Here is a 14810-nt window from a genome sequence, read left to right on the forward strand (position 1 = left end):
TATTTAGAATAATGATGTAACCATCAAAACACCTTGTTTTTAATGTAAGTTTTTAATAAAAAATATTATTTGATTTTTTAATCCCTTCCCGAAATAAAGTAATGTATCTGCCACTGTTTGTGCAGTAATTTGGTGAGCAATGTACTTCATCCACCTCCGTACGCATTAAGCGGTTCAATGTAAGGCACTTACAATCCATCGAATTACTCCGAAAAAATTGGGAATGGGACCCATATTGTATTGACATATTTTGCACCACATGTAAAAGGAATATGTCCGGTGAGTGACGTTAACTTCTCGTGAACAAATGTGCATTATTGGGTTTAATTTAAAATTTAAATTACAAGAATAAATAAAATGTGTTGATTTTACCGACTCTGGAGAATAGACACTCGCTCGCTGTCATAAGCCGGCAGCAGGTGTGTGTGTGTCTCTTCACGCAGGGCGTACGCTGAAGAAGGGAATGGGGAAATATTTTTCTCCCCCCCCCCCCCCCTGAAATCCTAAAAAAAAAATCTATAAAAATCTATCATTCCCACAAACAAAAAGAAAGAAACCCACTCCCCTATCGATTTGAAATTCTGCGTACGCTCCTGTTTTCATGGTACGGGATATCAAAAGTAATGGTACACTGCTACAAAATAATGGTTTGTTTATGACAAAGTTTAAAATGTTATTTACTTTTTATTTGTTCCTAAAAAAAAGTATAGTACCGGCATATATTACCAATAAAATGTAGGCTGAAAAGAAATACGAATGTTGCCTTGCTTATGCCACATTAAAAACTTAGGACAATATCATACTCATATATTGTACGAACTTAAAAGTAGTGTCGATATTATTTAGAACATAATGGTACAAAAACTATAAACGTGCATGTTTGTTTATTTACATGCAGTTCGATAACGGTATATCCTCGTAACTTGGCTGCTGTATTCTGGCACATACTTGGTGTACGTGACTAGATGTATGGGACAGGTACCGCGGCAATGGTACGTGTGACAACTCTGGCCGACAGGCTGGGTAAGTGGGCCAACGGTGCGGCGCGGCGCGCGTATGCAGCCAAGGTCGGACAGCAGGGAGCTACGTGGCTACGTGCGTGTGGTAGCGTAGCCGGCAGAGACGTGGCGGCAGGCGGCACTGTGTCCCAGGCACCCGCGGGTTGAACCTCACGGACATGGACAGACTACTCGGGAACCCACCCGAAATACTTTGGGAGGTGATTCCTCATGGGAACTGATGTAGGGTTTATGTAAGCCCATAGGCGTGCCTACAGGGGGGGCCAGGTGGGCCACGGCCCCCCCTAATGTAATCACTCAGATCGGCATTTTCTCTAATGTGTTTGGTTAATATTCGTATATTCCTGGCACTGTGACATTCAAACTGTGTTTCAGTGTTGCAGCATTATTATTAAACATTTTATCGTTCTGGAAATACAGCCGCCTTAGTTTATTTAAAACATGAGGTCCCTTAAAATGGCCAAGCAAAAAAAATATTTTAAGAGGTTTGTTAAAGTTCTGTTGTCTGAATTGCTGTGTTTGCATTCACAAAAAAGAAGTTCGTTTCAAGGTAGATATGGACCAAGCTATTGGAAATTCGAGGGGGGTGGGGGGAAATGTGTAAGTACACTTTAAACATTGTCTATGGAAAAAAAAACAACATATTTTCAAGATTGTTAAAATTATACGGATATAAATATTAACTAGCAAGCATATCTCGATGATACTGCACAAAAATATAAACAAGTCAATGAGTGAATGTATTTAGGCTATTTAAAATTCTAAATTTAGCAGGGCCCCCCCTAATGGAAATGTCTGGGCACACCTATGTGTAAGCCTCTTTCAGCCTAGCTCAATTCCTTTCGATGGTATGTGCCTTGGAACATAAGGATTATTTATATCAAAAACTATTTGTAAGTATTGAATATTTTTGTGTTTTACGTTAACAACACCTCCCCCCCCCCCCCCCACCAACATTTTTTTTCTCATCTTTTATGCCGATGGGTTAGTTGTGTGAATTGTTGGCGAATGTAGAGGAAAATAATCTTACAAGCTAAACTAAAGTTTAAAATAGCTCATACATTCATGCCTTACAGTTGTGGAAATAAAGGAGAGGGGGATAAATTGGATATATATATATATATATATATATATATATATATATATATATATATATATATATATATCACCCCTCCCCTCCCCCCGCACCGAAGTTGGTAAAAAGTGGGCTAATTTTTTTTTGTATCGTGTATCTAAGTTATCCATAGATCATTGTGGCATGATCCTGAATAATTATCCATGTGGTGATACACGGTGTCGTCGATGTAGTTGTGGGCGCAAAAAAAAGGGAGGGGGGGGGGAAACTAGAGCCCGGACAAGAAACCTGCCTAGAAGAAAGTAATAACAGACATGGCGAGACAAAAATATATATAAAATACTTCTTTTCATGTTAGATGAGGAGGATGCTGGGTTATCGCTTGGCGGCGGAATGTTAAAAACCTGATACGGCAATGAAAAATCTGCCAGCCAAAGCAGGTGGATATTGCATGCGGGAGATGTTACTTCAAGGTAATGAATGAGCGGGACAGCTTGTGTTGCAGTCAGTAGCTCAGCTTTATTTACGCTCCTTGATTCATACCGTGTTCATTCAGGTTTAGCGTGTTACAGTGGGCACAGCACACTGGCGAAACATAAGCCTGTTATATATATATATATATATATATATATATATATATATATATATATGTGTGTGTGTGTGTGTGTGTGTGTGTATATATTTTTTTCTTCAGAATAAGCTAACAACTACAATTTTTATGGCCATTTCATCTGAAAAGATATACAGTAGTATGTTTTGAGCTGGAACTACTAAAAGTAGAAGGAAATTTGTATACAGGTTGAGGTTTCCAAACATTTCCTACAAGCGAAAATTTTCTTTATTTAATAACGAGCTAACGGAATTGCTTTGACATTATTTTTCAATATCATAGATATTTTTTCTTGTTTAGTTTAAGTCCCCCGCAACTGGGTTTGGATGAAGGGTACTGGTATTTGCGACACCAAAAGAAACATTGTTACTGGCACTGTCACTAACAGAGTTATCACTAACACCTTTGAATATTATACTGTATAGAAGTCGCCAGGGGCGTAGCCAGGGGGAAGGGGGGGGGGGTTAGGGGTTCAAACCCCCCCCCCCCTTTAGCACCAAATCTTTAATTAAATTTCTTATTCATCACTCAAACAAATTTCATATTAAAAATTAATACATTTTTTACCATTACAGTATTTAAATTTAAGTACCAAAAACTGCTAAACTAGCACTATTTTACACCTTAAAATCCAAATTTTCCCAGGGGAGGACCCCCGGACCCCCCGCTTTAATACGGGGGGGGGGGGGGGGCATGCTTCTTAACACCCCCCATACACAAATCCTGGCTACGCCACTGGAAGTCGCGAGTGGATAGGATTTACTCTACGTTTTGCAGGAGCGTATGATGAGCAGCTTGGGAACTTCACCGCGGCAGTGCGCTGCCGTAACGCCCTGTATCGTCTTAGTTGTTATTTACATGTTAGAGCGCAGCACTGTCGCCCGCTGTCATTCCCCGCACCCCCCCATCCATCATTCACTGCAGCTCAAGGTCGTTCAGTGGGAGAGGGAAGGGGTGTTTGAAGAGTTCGACACTTCTCAGCTAGGGACCACCACAAGTCGATGCCCTAGAGATGGTGGCGATTGCGGCGGTGAATTAACCAACTACCTCAAACCGTATTAGAAATTTTAACCTGGGCTGGCGACTTCTATACAGTATATATATTCAAAGCTAGCACTGTCACACACTGTTTCTTTGAAAAAAAAAAAAGTTTTGAATAGAGGCTTGTCTCTTCATTATGAATGCAGTTGACTTAACGACAAATTAAGTTTTCATAACAGAAAAATGCAGATGATATCAGACAGATATTCAAAAAGCTCACTAACTCAATAAATAGAGCTAAAGATAAAATAACTTGACAGACAAACAGATTCTGTTTACTAAATGAGTGTCTGCCATGATGTCACTAGCGCAACCTAGTACGCGAAAGGAAAACTAGCTTGAAAGCTTCTACTTTTTCTCTCCAGAGATACTGCTGACATGCGGAATAACGTAATATAAACTTGGCTGAACGACGCTCGGGGGGTCGTCGGAAATAAATACGCAATGAAGTGCCGTCGTCCGGGGTCTCGGGCTCGAGTCCCGGTGCGGTTCCTAGCGGGAGTGGCGGTCGCAAATGTAATGATTCCGGGTGGGCGCCAGACTAGTTCTGGTGCTAGTCGGTAGTTGGGTCGTGGGGTCGATTGCCCTGCGTGGCCCACTAGGACCGTCGGCGGTGTTGCGTGGGTTTGAGGACTTCCCTACTCGGCGGGGGTTGGGAATAGCAGGTTGAAAGAAGCGTACGCTGAAGTGAGGTAATAAATGACGTGCGTCATTTATTCGGTCGACAGTGGCTCTGGTGTAACGTTGCTGGTTACACGCCACGTCGTACAAGGGTTGACGTTACAAGATACAAATTACACAATTACACGCAACTGAGTCTGAGAGTTACTGAATTACCGTAGCACAAGTTTACAAAAGGAATGTTACACGAGGTGGCGTTAGACAAGTTTACGAATGTTACGTGGAGAGATGCGTCGAACAAGTTTACAAAAGAATTGTTACACGAGGTTGCGTTGCACAAGTTTACAAAAGAATTGTTACACGAGGTTGCGTTGCACAAGTTTACAAAGGAATTGTTACACGAGGTTACGTGGCACAAGTTTACAAAAGAAAATGTTACACGAGGGTGCGTTGCACAAAGTTACAAAGAAATGTTACAAAGTCACTAATTATTCCGTATTATCGTGTCCCTAGGCGTTTCTGAGCCTGGTTACTCAACGAGGGGTGAGGGCGATTGGAGGCGGCCAATCCCGTAAATCTGCGTATTGAGGCGGTGCTCACGTCCACGGCAGTGGAGCGCGGACCGCAGCTAAATTCGCTCAAGAGTTCCCTTACAGGGAGTGTCAGCGCCGGAGCGACTGAGAATTAACAAAAGTTCTGTCCTCGGGAGTCGGCCCGTACCGGATAATGCACCTACCCCGCGGACCAAGTGTGGTGCAGGGGGGGGGGGGGTGTGATATTTATGCGGCCGGATTAGGTCCTGGACCGAAAAGCTGGACCGGGTACACTCGGAGAGATTATTAAAAAGGTTTGAAGAATGACTATAGTTACCAGAAGTGAACTCGGTGTGGACAAAGGATGATGTCTCTCCGTGGGACGTGCGTCCGCCCCGGTCCACGAGTCGCGCTGTACTGGCGTCATGTCATGGCGTCCGGCCGAGGCTCGGTGGCCCTCGCGCCAGGGTTGACCTCATTACGTTAATTTCTGATCTGATAAGTTAATAAGAGAATTTAATGATGTTAAATTCTTATATAAATTATAAAGGCTGAATTAAGGTCATTTGCCCCTTCTATGAATTGAAAGTTATTATATTTAAGAATTATTGTGTTTGAATTCTTACGTCACACCAGTGACTGTTCGTTTCTTGCCAGATTGTTTTGGTGTGGTTAATGACGCAACACAAGGTTTGAATAATTATGTCATAAGGTCTGATTGATTGATTCAGGCAGAAGGCCGCCAGGGGAACACTCACACGCGTATTTATGTAGTTGCACACGTGAGTGCCCGGGCACTCCTACGTCGCGCTTCTGTCAATCGACTTTAAATTACTACGTAATATAGTTTAATAATTAGTGTTTGTTTTTATACGTGGTTGATTGAAGTGACGTTCTGTTTATTTGGGGAAGGCCGGGTTCTACCTTAGTTGTTGGTGGCTCGCCTGACTCGGGTGGGTCATGGCTAGGGGCGCGTTCCGTTAGCGGGGTGAATACTGGCGGTTGCAGGTCGGGCTTTAGGGTGGCCTTCGGTCGGACGACGTCAAACGCCCCCCCCCCCTCGAGAAGCCCGACCTTGCGCCGCTAGTGACCCCGCTACGTGGGGGCGCCCCTAGCTTCGGCAGCAGCTCCAGCCAGGTGGTGCTCGCGGCGGCCGCAGCTGGTAGGGCCTGCGTACTGGATCCAGGTCGTCCCACGTCGAACAGCCGGGTGTTGGCTCGTCGGCGTGGTCCGGCAGCTGATAGGGCCCGCGCTCTGAACCTGGTGCGTCCCGCGTCGAGTGCCCGAGGTTTACCGGCAGCTGATAGGGCCCGCTCTCTGGACCTGGTGCGTCCCGCGTCGTGAGTCCAGGTGGTGGGACGTGGGCGGGGGCCCGTGGCGCCTTCCCCCGTACGTAGTCGTCCAGGTACCTTGGTGGCCGGCGGTTCCTCGGGGGGAGGTTCCCTGGTGCGTCTCCTGGGCCCGGGGGCTCCTGGGGCGATGTGGCGGCGTCTGGCCGTAGGTCGTCCGGGGCTGAACGCGGCGTAGTGTGGTACGGACGTCTCTCCCGCTCTGGGATGCCAGGCGGCCCCAGGTCGGTGGTCTCATCGTCTGGCTCCGTCACCACGGGAATGGTCTCAGCCTCGTCGTCCTCTGTCGGGGTGCTGAGGGGGTCCGGGAGCTCAGTGATCGAGAGTGTCTCGACGCCGTCCTCTGGCGGTCTCGGTGTAGTCGTGGGATCGTCAGTGTCCGGAGGCCACTCGATGAGGGGTCCTTGGGGCTCGTCTTCGCTGGTAGGTGTCCCGCTAGGCTCGTCGGCTACCTCTGGTGCCGGTGTGGCCGTCGTGTCCTCGTACACGAGCATCCGTGGTCGGCTCTGACCAGTTGGGCTTCGTGCCGGGGTGGTCTCGGCGGGCGTGTCCCCCTCAGGCGCTCCCTCGGTGTCCGGTGTGGGTGCTACCTCCTCGTCGGGGGGGTTCTCCCCGGGTAGGTGGGCCAGCCGCAGATCGTCGCGGTGTACCTTCCTGTCCCGTCTCACGCCGGTGCGTACTAGGAAAGTGGTCCTCCCGAGCCGTCGGCGTACGGGGTGGGGGCCGCTCCACATTGGGGCGAGTCCAGCGCAATAGTTGCGGGGCGCGTTGGAGAGGGGGTGCACGCGGACAAACACCTGGTCGCCTACCCGCACCGCAGGCGGGGGGTGTTCAGTCGTGGGTTTTATTTCCTGTGCGTATCGCCTCTGACGTTGTCGAGCCTCGTCGTGTTCGGCGGTGCGCCGCCGATCGCGGTCGGCTGTGTCTTCCGCCGGGTGGAGTGGTCCGTGTGTGGTCCATTCCCCTGGCAGTGGCAGGTTGTGCCCCTGCACCATCTCTGCCGGTGTGCAGCCGGTGGCGGCGTTGGTGCATCTCCGGACGCAGAACAGTGCGTCTGGCTAGTGGGTATCCCACTGAGTGTGGTCCGCCCCCAGTCGTATGCGCAGTTGTGCCTTCAGCTCCTGGTTCCGTCGTTCGGTGGGGTTTGCCCTTGGGTGGTAGGCTGGCGTCGAGTGGTTTTCGACCTCGTGGTCGGTGCACCAGGCCTTCCACTGATGGCCCAGGAACTGGCTGGCGTTGTCTGTTAATATGGACTGGGGGTAGCCCCAACGTGACATAAACTCGTTGGTCAGGATGTGAAGTAGAGTGGTGGACCTGATGTTGCTGCACGGGTACGCTTCGGTCCACCGCGTGAACAAGTCCGTCACGACAAGCAGGAAGCGTTTCCCGCGAGGCGTGCCGTGGTAGGGGCCCATCACGTCCAGTGCAATGGTCTGGAAGGCGGTGGTGGGCTCCCTGGGCCTTTGTTGCTCCTCCCCGTCCCGTCTGCGTGCCTTTCGTCTCTGGCAGACCTCGCACTTGCGTACGTACTCACGGACGTCGTGGGTCAGACCTGGCCAGTGGTAGTGTCGGCCCACTTCGCGGCGGGTCTGGTCCGTCCCGGGGTGCCCCGCGAGGTCGTGGTCGTGGTGGAACCGCAATGTGGCCTCTCGCGCCTCCGTGGGGACGTAGGTTCGCCAGTCGCCGTGGTTGCCTGGGGTCCGCGTCATGACTCCGCCGTCCTGCACACGCCAGGTACCGTGCTCGGCCGCTGGGATCTGTCGACGTCGGCGGTCGGCGTCGGCTGACGTCTCCTGGGCCTGGCATACGCGCCGATACAGGTCGGCGGCGGTGTTGGGCGGTCCTTCCTCGTCCTGGGCGTCGGCCGTGAGGCGGCTACATGTAGTGTCACCGTGTTCGGGTGGGTTTGGCGTGACTGGGGGTAGCATGGCGTCCCAGTCGTCGTCGTCCCGCAGTTCGGTGTTCTGGTCAGGTTCTCGTGATAACAGGTCGGGCAGCTGATTTTCGGTGCCGGGGACATGCTCTACCTCAAAATCAAACGATTGGAGAAACAAGGCCCACCGAATCAGTTTGCCCTTCCTGCCCTGCATTGTGTGTAGCCACGTCAGGCATCGGTTATCTGTCCGAAGTGTAAAGGTTTTTCCCTCGAGGTGTGGCCGGTACTTTTTCATGGCCCAGAATACGGCTAGGCACTCCTGCTCGTTGCTGTGATATCGGCGCTCTGCCGAGCCGAGCTTTGTGCTAGCGTAGTCTGTGACCTCACGCTCGCCGTCCGGGCCTACGTGGTATAGTACCGCGCCAACCCCGAGGTTACTCGCGTCCGTCTGCAGGTAGAGGTGACGTTCTGGGTTTACACGCGTGAGCGTGTGACACTGTGTGAAGGCGAGTTTGACCTCTTCGAATGCGCGCTGGGCGTGGTTGTTCCACCGGTAACGTGACTGGGGTGACAGGAGGTCCGTCAGGGGGGCTATTGTCCTCGAGAAGTTAGGGACGTAGCACCGGAGCCAGTTGATCAGGCCGATGAAGCGCTGTAACTGTTTCCGCGTTCGCGGTACCTCGGCTTCCGCGATCTTCGTGAGGTGGCTCGCTTGCGGCCGGTTACCCGCGGCGCTCACGACATGCCCCAGAAACTCGACTTCCTGCGTCCCGATGTGGCACTTGTGGTGCGCGATGGTCAAGTGGTGGGTAGCGAGGCGTTCTAGGACCAGTGTAAGGTGTCGGATGTGTTCCTCCCAGGTCTCCGAGAATACGATTACGTCGTCGAGGTACGCTAGTGCGAAGCGATCGACGTAGCCCTCAAGTACACGCGTCATCATCCCCTGGAACATCGCAGGGGCGCATTTCAGTCCGAATGGCATCGCTCGAAATTGGAATTTGCGGCCGTCGGGGATGGTGAACGCGGTCTTCTCGCGGTCTTCGGTCCGGATGGGAACCTGCCAGTACCCTGATTTAAGGTCGAGGGTACTGAACACCGTTGCTCGTCCTAGTCCTGCTACCGCGTTCTCCACGCTGATCTGGGGTGGCGGGGCGCTAACTGTGATAGTGTTCAGTGGCCGGAAGTCTACGCAGAACCGCAGTGATCCGTCCTTCTTCGGCGCGAGTACTATGCAGGCGTTGTAGCGACTATTCGACGGTTCAATAACACCATCCCGGAGCATCTCCGCGACCTGATCCCGTATGGCACGTTGCTCCCGGAAACCGTATCCTCTGGGGGGCTCGTACACCGGGTTGTTGTGGGTGGTCGGGATGTGGTGCTCGGTGACTGTGGTTCGTCTGAGGGGGTCGGACACCGTGAATATTTCCTGTCGCTCTGCTAGTACCCGGTCTACGGCGGCGCGGTACTCGGGTGGGACGTCGTGACATACCTGGTGAAGTGTGACGGTTTCATGAGCCCGTGTGGGTAGGGACCCGACGGCATAGACTACCAGCCGCTCTTGCGTGCCGATGTGTACCCGAGTGGCCTTGGTCTCGATTACGGCGTCCTGCTCTGCTAGCCAGGGCTGCCCCAGGACTATCTCCTCGCGGAGGTCCTCGACGACGAGGGCGGTCACGGTGGTGGTGTAGCCCCTTATCCTAACCTGGAGTGTCGCTCGCCCTATGGTCAGGCCTGGTCGGGTGTTCGTGGCTAATTGCAATTCCGTCTGTTGAGGTTGGAGTTTCCCGGGTGGTACCAGGTGGGGGGCTACGAATACGTGACTCGCCCCTGTGTCGACTAGAGCAGCCGCGGCTCGCCCGTCAACCTCTACGGGGATGCGCAGGAGGCTGTCCCGCGGGTGGGTCAGCTGGTACAGTTGGGGGGGTCTTTCCCTTCCCGTGACAACCGGGAGCGGTGTACCTAATGCTCCGCCCCCGGGTTGGCGTTTCCCGGCGGTTTGTTCGCGCGAGGAAGTGGTAATGGGCAATCCTTGTGCCAGTGGCATGTACCGTCTGGGCAACCTCGCTGGCACAGTGGTAGTCCCTGGACGTCCTGTGTTGCCGACCTGGTGGGTGTGGCGTTGGTTTGGGGCGTGTTTTCGATGGCTCGTCGTCGGGTCGGTGGCTGGTTGTCAGCCCCCCCCTGTGGTGAGGCCTGGCTGAGGCGTCCCCGACTCGTGTTCGGTGTGCCCCGTTGCCAGAGGTCGCGCAGGTTCTGTTCGATGGCCGCTGCTTGTTGCACGTATTCCTCTACCGACTCTGGGCGACAACAACGCATGAAAGGCTGGAGGCCGGTGTGGAGTAACGCTGTGACAGTGGGTAGCGCTGTCGTGGGTCGAGCGTGCGGGTTGACGCGCGCGAAGAGACGTAGTTTCCGTGCTACGAATTGTTCGGCCGTCTCGCCGTCCTTCTGCCGCTCGCCATAGAACTGTGAGGTGCAGTCGACTAATGCCTGTTCAGTGTCGAATCGGCGGGTTAGTGCGCCGGCGAACTCCGTCCACGGCATGCCGAACCGTCCCCATATGTCCCACCATTCGTGGGCTGTGCCTCGCAGTTGTCCGCTGGCCTGTCCCGACCACTCGTCTACTGGTATACCTGCTCGGGTCAATCGCACTTCACAGTTTTCTACGAAAGTCCGTGGGTCCTCATGTGTGAGGCCACCGAATTCAGGTAGTGTGAACTTGCCCTGATAACCTTGGGGGCGGTTGTACGTAACGAGGTTTGGGTCGGCGAGTGGCGTTGGCTGTTGCGCATGGTGTTCCTCTTTCGCGGCATGTGTGCATGTCGTGCAGGTGGTCGGGCGGGTGCTCACCATGGTGGTGTTAGTTACTGTTTCCGTCTTTACGGTTGGTGCTTGGTTCTTCCCCGGGAACTGTCCGTCCCACGGCTGCACCCATGAGTGGTCGTGTGGGTCCTGACTGTGGGGGGTGCATTGGCAGGTCATGTACCATTGTCTCGATCCCGTCAGTAGATCTGTCCCCCTGGGCAGCAAGCACTGGGCGCATACAACGTCGGAGTTCCGGGTTTGCATGTTGCGCTAGTTATGGTGCGTGTTTAGTGGTGTTGGTCTGTGCTTCTCGCTCGCGGCTCTGTGCGCGCGGCGCAGGCTTGCGCGCGGGGTCGCGCTCGCCGGCTGGGCAGGTGCCAGGACAGCCGCACAAAACGGAGGCCGAGAATGGCCGCGGCGGAGGTGGTGCGCAGATCGTCGTGCGCAGCGGCGGCCGAGAGCGCCCGGACAGCCGCACAAAGCGGAGGTCGAGAACTGTCCGCGTTGGGGAGGGGGTACGGATGAGCGTGCGAGGCAACGGGCGAGGGCGCCCGGACACTCGCACAAAGCGGAGGCCGATGATGGCCGCTGCGGAGAGCGGGGTCGGGCTGTGACGTAGGCTTCTGCGTCGCGGCTGGCGCTGGAATGCCGAGTGGGGTGGGGGGTAATTGAAGCCCCTTTGTCCGCTTGCTTCGTCGCGCCGGCCTGTCTTGACCCTAATTACTTTTGCCTGTGCAAAATGGCCGTCCCGTGTCCGTGCTGTGGCTTGGCGTGGCCGGGAAAAAAAATTTATGATTTAATAATGGCTCAAAATTTACGTTTTATCGTGAAAGTTCTTGCAATTTTGTGTGGGGAAACTCTTGATTTTTCTATCTTCGCCCCACGCAGCGGGCGCCAAATGCCGTCGTCCGGGGTCTCGGGCTCGAGTCCCGGTGCGGTTCCTAGCGGGAGTGGCGGTCGCAAATGTAATGATTCCGGGTGGGCGCCAGACTAGTTCTGGTGCTAGTCGGTAGTTGGGTCGTGGGGTCGATTGCCCTGCGTGGCCCACTAGGACCGTCGGCGGTGTTGCGTGGGTTTGAGGACTTCCCTACTCGGCGGGGGTTGGGAATAGCAGGTTGAAAGAAGCGTACGCTGAAGTGAGGTAATAAATGACGTGCATCATTTATTCGGTCGACAGTGGCTCTGGTGTAACGTTGCTGGTTACACGCCACGTCGTACAAGGGTTGACGTTACAAGATACAAATTACACAATTACACGCAACTGAGTCTGAGAGTTACTGAATTACCGTAGCACAAGTTTACAAAAGGAATGTTACACGAGGTGGCGTTAGACAAGTTTACGAATGTTACGTGGAGAGATGCGTCGAACAAGTTTACAAAAGAATTGTTACACGAGGTTGTGTTGCACAAGTTTACAAAAGAATTGTTACACGAGGTTGCGTTGCACAAGTTTACAAAGGAATTGTTACACGAGGTTACGTGGCACAAGTTTACAAAAGAAAATGTTACACGAGGGTGCGTTGCACAAAGTTACAAAGAAATGTTACAAAGTCACTAATTATTCCGTATTATCGTGTCCCTAGGCGTTTCTGAGCCTGGTTACTCAACGAGGGGTGAGGGCGATTGGAGGCGGCCAATCCCGTAAATCTGCGTATTGAGGCGGTGCTCGCGTCCATGGCAGTGGAGCGCGGACCGCAGCTAAATTCGCTCAAGAGTTCCCTTACGGGGAGTATCAGCGCCGGAGCGACTGAGAATTAACAAAAGTTCTGTCCTCGGGAGTCGGCCCGTACCGGATAATGCACCTACCCCGCGGACCAAGTGTGGTGCAGGGGGGGGGGGGTGTGATATTTATGCGGCCGGATTAGGTCCTGGACCGAAAAGCTGGACCGGGTACACTCGGAGAGATTATTAAAAAGGTTTTGAAGAATGACTATAGTTACCAGAAGTGAACTCGGTGTGGACAAAGGATGATGTCTCTCCGTGGGACGTGCGTCCGCCCCGGTCCACGAGTCGCGCTGTACTGGCGTCATGTCATGGCGTCCGGCCGAGGCTCGGTGGCCTTCGCGCCAGGGTTGACCTCTACGTTAATTTCTGATCTGATAAGTTAATAAGAGAATTTAATGATGTTAAATTCTTATATAAATTATAAAGGCTGAATTAAGGTCATTTGCCCCTTCTATGAATTGAAAGTTATTATATTTAAGAATTATTGTGTTTGAATTCTTACGTCACACCAGTGACTGTTCGTTTCTTGCCAGATTGTTTTGGTGTGGTTAATGACGCAACACAAGGTTTGAATAATTATGTCATAAGGTCTGATTGATTGATTCAGGCAGAAGGCCGCCAGGGGAACACTCACACGCGTATTTATGTAGTTGCACACGTGAGTGCCCGGGCACTCCTACGTCGCGCTTCTGTCAATCGACTTTAAATTACTACGTAATATAGTTTAATAATTAGTGTTTGTTTTTATACGTGGTTGATTGAAGTGACGTTCTGTTTATTTGGGGAAGGCCGGGTTCTACCTTAGTTGTTGGTGGCTCGCCTGACTCGGGTGGGCCATGGCTAGGGCCGCGTTCCGTTAGCGGGGTTGAATACTGGCGGTTGCAGGTCGGGCTTTAGGGTGGCCTTCCGTCGGACGACGTCAACCTCACACAAATCACCTGCCCCCAAGGACTTGAATGTTGGAAGGGACAATTTATGTATGTATCTATAATTTATTGTAATTCTTTTTGATGTAAATGTACCAAATGTTCCCCTTCATGTAACCATTTGTATTCTCTTTTAAAAATAAAGTAATTTTTTGGCAGGAGGACCACCATTCCAAAAAAAAAACTTAGAATAGTCAGTGAGGGGAATTAGTCATGGCTAAAACATTGCCATGGCTGGCCAATCCCCTCCTAGCACATGATGCATGCTTCCTCTCCTAGTCTCCTGCATGGTTTGCCGTCGTCCGGGGTCTCGGGCTCGAGTCCCGGTGTGGCTCCTAGTGGGAAAAGGCGGTTCTTGCTACGTATTGTCCGGGTGGGCGCCAGACTAGCTCGGTTCTAGTCGTGAGTTTGGGGGTCGTGGATGTATGTGCCCCTGCGTGGCCCACTAGGGCCGGCGGCGGTGTTGCGTGAGATGATTTTAAATAAGAGGCGTGGAGTTAAGGTGGTGGTGTCGTACCTTTTATTCATAGGAACGAGTCGTACACAATACAACACTCTACAGAGGTCCCCGGGGGGGGGTTTACTCGTTATTCCGTGGCGCCGTATGGTTTGTGTTCCGCGTTACGTGGCCTCGGACGCTGCTACGTCTCATACGTCTCACTGGTTACACGGGTAACGTAATTTCGTAACACAAAGGCGGGACACAAAATACACTGAATTAAGGGGGTGCGCACAAGTTACGTGGCACTCGTTACTCGGGTAACGTAAGTTAGCAATACAAAGTACGGGACACAAAAATACACTGAATTAAGGGGGCGCGCACAAATTACGTGGCACTCGTTACTCGGGTAACGTAAGTTAGCAATACAAAGTACGAGACACAAAAATACACTGAATTAAGGGGGCGCGCACAAGTTACGTGGCACTCGTTACTCGGGTAACGTAAGTTAGCAATACAAAATACGGGATACAAAAATACACTGAATTAAGGGGGTGGACGATTGGAGACGGCCAATCCCGTATGCAAATGTCTCGGCGCGGGTGTTGTGCCCACTGTGGTGAAACACGCACCGCAATTAAGTTTGTCCAAGTTCCCTTGCGGGTTTGTGGTCAGCGCCGTGCGCGTGACCTTAAATAAAGTTCTGTAAGTTGCGGGAGGCGGCCCGTGCCGTATACTGAAGAGCAGCCCCGCTGACCAAGTGTGGTGCGGGGTGTCTTTAAATTGATGCG

This window comes from Bacillus rossius, chromosome 1 (genome assembly GCF_032445375.1).
Source record: "Bacillus rossius redtenbacheri isolate Brsri chromosome 1, Brsri_v3, whole genome shotgun sequence".
NCBI lineage: Eukaryota > Metazoa > Arthropoda > Insecta > Phasmatodea > Bacillidae > Bacillus > Bacillus rossius.